Here is a 3,630-nt window from a genome sequence, read left to right as displayed (position 1 = left end):
GTGCTAATGTTTGGCATGTCGGTCACTAATTTCTTCTATCTTCTTCCAAAATAAAGATTGTTTTGAATAACTTCGATACTGGAGCTTTGTGAGGGTTGTCATTGACCCTTCCACTTGCTCATTCAAAGATGAGTTTCTGAAAGCTTTTCGTAATGTCTGCGTAGCAGGTTGAGAAGGTCATCCATACAAGCGTACACATGTATCTCTTTCACTGGAAGGGAGGGATGATATGGCATTTGTGAATACCCATAAAGAAGTTACAGGTTCAAAAATTTATTATTGAAAATGCTTCTTGTAGCAGAAACTAAAGTATCTCTGGCTGACGCTCCTTAATCATATATTCAGTGCATCTCCAAGAGGTTTATTTTCTTATTCATAAGTTTAGGGACGATAAGGCTATAATGGTGGGTATTAGTACTTCCACCTGTAATAATGTCTCCTTATGGATTTGAGGGACCTGAGATCCCAAATGGGCTTTATGCCATGGTTTCTTTTCAAACAAAAGAATCTTGTGTCCTTTTCAAAATATCTGTCTCTCCATGCAACTGGTTCTATTTTTCAATATGTAGGACATGGTTTATTTCACCCACCATCTTCCAATGCTACAAAGGGTTTTGTTGATAGAATTGGTTTATTTTAATTTATTTTGTGAAAGGATACATTTGTCTCTGGGACAATGAGTGAGTCATATTGAATACTTAACATCTCTCCCAGAATGCAGCTTACACTGTTGCACCCCTTACAGATGTGAGCTCTGTCCAGACTTGGGAAACCCAAAATCAAAGTAAGTTTTTGGGGATAGATGATTTTCAAAAGAATCCCAGTCTTCATCTTCTAACTGTCAGGAATGGCAGCAATGTTTAAGTATCTGTTGTTACTCTATTTACAGATATTTATGTTACTAAGCATCTATCTTAAAGAAGATTAAATATTCTAGAAGGTACACATCTTATAAATGTAACTGTTTTGCATACTATTAATAGCGTATCAATGGATAGGGTTCTTTGTTAAAGTTTCCTAACAGTTGTCAGAACTTCTGACACTGCATACAAAATATAGTATGTTTAATTTTTTTAAATGAAACATTTATTTAATTATTCAAATCAAGTTCAGATCTCTTAACAGAAATCTTTTAGCCATTGCAGAGTCCAGGGAACCTAAAGAATGCCAAATTGAGCAAAATGATGCTAAGAACATAAGAGCAATTCTGATACCTTTACTCATTATGCACTAAGTGAAACTCACTCAGTGCAGAGACCTTGCACAAGACCTATGCTCTGCTTAAGACCTGCTTAGGCATTGATTTAAAAAAATCACTTAAGTAAGTGCTTTACTCCATTCCTATTCAGCAAAGCAGATAAGTACCATTGAAGTTAAAGGGACTTAAGCTTAAGCACCTACTTAAAGTTAAGCTGATGAGACCGGACCTTAAACCATTAAAATACAATTACCATAGAATTTATCCAGTTAGTTCACACTTCTTCTGTGGCTAATTTGACTTGAATGGAACCGTTGGTGGAGTTGGTACTATTCAGTGTGAATACAGTGATCAAACTCAGGCCATTAAATATCTGTACCAGTCCTAGAATAAAGTTTTGGAAATCTCTGAAATTTGTAAATAATTTTCCTATCACATTTTCAAAGCCGTGCGAGAAAAGAAATCTGGCAGTTAGTTTGATAAATGTCATTGTTTAAAGAGCCATAGGTACTCTGATTTACTGCATACAAGTAATTAATTTTAAATTAGATTAAAACATTCCTTGAATTGTACAACAATGATTGAAGGCTGTGTCTTCTTCTAAAGTTTCTCTTGCATATGTTCATCCTAGTGGGGATTTGGTGTTTGGCCCAAAACCTCAACTAAACCCAGGATATATATGAATAGTAAATCATTTTTGATAATATTTCCTATTCAAATCCTATTCAAATATCAGTACTCAGGTCAGAGTGGCAAATCTAGGAAATAGTTCTGCATAAATCATATGGTATGTTAATTCACTTGCCTGTAGTTTCAGTCTGTTTTAAACAAACTGTAATTAAATTAAAATTCAATAATTTTTAAATAGTTATAAACACTGAATAACATGAGGCATAAAAAAAAGCATTATTCAAAACCAATGCCTAAAGCTACTGATTTAACAAAATATGCCAAGGGAAGGTGTGCATGACTCTTCAAAATGACGTTCTGTTTTGGAAAGTAACCATGTAAAAATGGCACCTTCTTACTCAGCAGATCTGTTCCCTGTGTACAGTCAGCATCATATCAGCTGATGTTAACGAATAAAGAAGAATGTTACAACAACTTTTTACTACTGCAGAACCAATACAACTCTGGGAGAAGTGAACTGGATTTTTTCTGCCTCTCACACCATCAACAGGATTATTAACATAATTCTTCTTGTAGGATCTTCTGTACAACTAACTTCATGGACCTCAAATTATGTGTTTATATACATTGGTGCAATCCTACAGGAAGGCAGAGAGTTGTACTGGTGTAACTGAGGACGTAATTGCTGGAGGTGAGAGGGGAAAAAGTCTTGTAATCTGAACAAACATGCTCTGGGAAGAGACAGAATTCATATGTATCATCCATAATGCCAGTTTACAGTATTTTTTCCTCTAGAGTGCATCTTAAAAACCATTTCATATAATATCTCCACAGTGGTGGGGGGAAAATTACAACATTGGTGTGGGTTTCTGTAGAAGAACAAATTATTTGAAAACCTCTTCTGAGCACAAGAAACCCCATTGTTCTGATCTTATTACAATGACTACTTTAATCTTTGTTAAACCCCAAAGGAGCTGTGCTATCATATGATTGCCCCTGGTTGCAACTGCCCTTCAACCCAGGTACAGCTGAGGGAGCAGAAGAGATAATACTCCCCCAGTTAGTATTATCTTTTCTAAATAATTTCCTCTGGGCTAGAGAAAGGATGTGTGGACAACTTGCATCAGTCTGGCCCTGCTCCTGTCCTGCCCAATCCTCTTCCTGAATCACCCGGTCTCCCCCCACATCTTCCAGCACAGAGCACAGACCATGTGGGGTGGAAGAGCATGAACACTGCTGCAGAGGTGGAAGAGCTAGGGAGACCAGACGTTCCGATTTTATTGGGACTGTCCCGCTATTTCCTTGTTTGTCCCACGTCCCGACCAATGTTAGGTCGGGACACTGGACAAACAAGCAAATACTCCGGAGCCCGGAAGTGCTCGCGCCCCCCCACCCCGCCTCCGCCTCCTCCTTCCCCCATTGGTTCCCTCCCCGAATCCCCGCCTCTTTCCTGGGCTCGCCATTCCTTCTCCCTCCGGCGCTTGTGGAGGGAGGCCCGGGAGACGCAGGGGCCAGGGTGAGTGAGAGTCCGGCCTAGCCGCGAGCGCAGGCAGGACTCAGTCGGGAGGTAGGGAGACTAGGGGGGCAGCCCGCGGGGCCAGGCGGCGGTTGTTCTCTCCCCCGGGCAGCGGGTCTCGGGAGCAGCCACTGCTGCAGCTCCCACTGCCGCGGCGGGAGGAAGCGGCCGATGGCCAAGCTCGTCGGCTGCGGCTCTGGTGCCCCTGAACCCCCCGAGCCCGGGCCTGCTGCGGGGACCCAGCAGCGCGCATGCTGCGCCCAGCCCCTGGCCAGTCGTGTCTGAG

The sequence above is a fragment of the Chrysemys picta genome, chromosome 1 (genome assembly GCF_011386835.1).
Source record: "Chrysemys picta bellii isolate R12L10 chromosome 1, ASM1138683v2, whole genome shotgun sequence".
Classification (NCBI taxonomy): domain Eukaryota; kingdom Metazoa; phylum Chordata; order Testudines; family Emydidae; genus Chrysemys; species Chrysemys picta.
Note: the sequence above shows the minus strand (reverse complement) of the source record.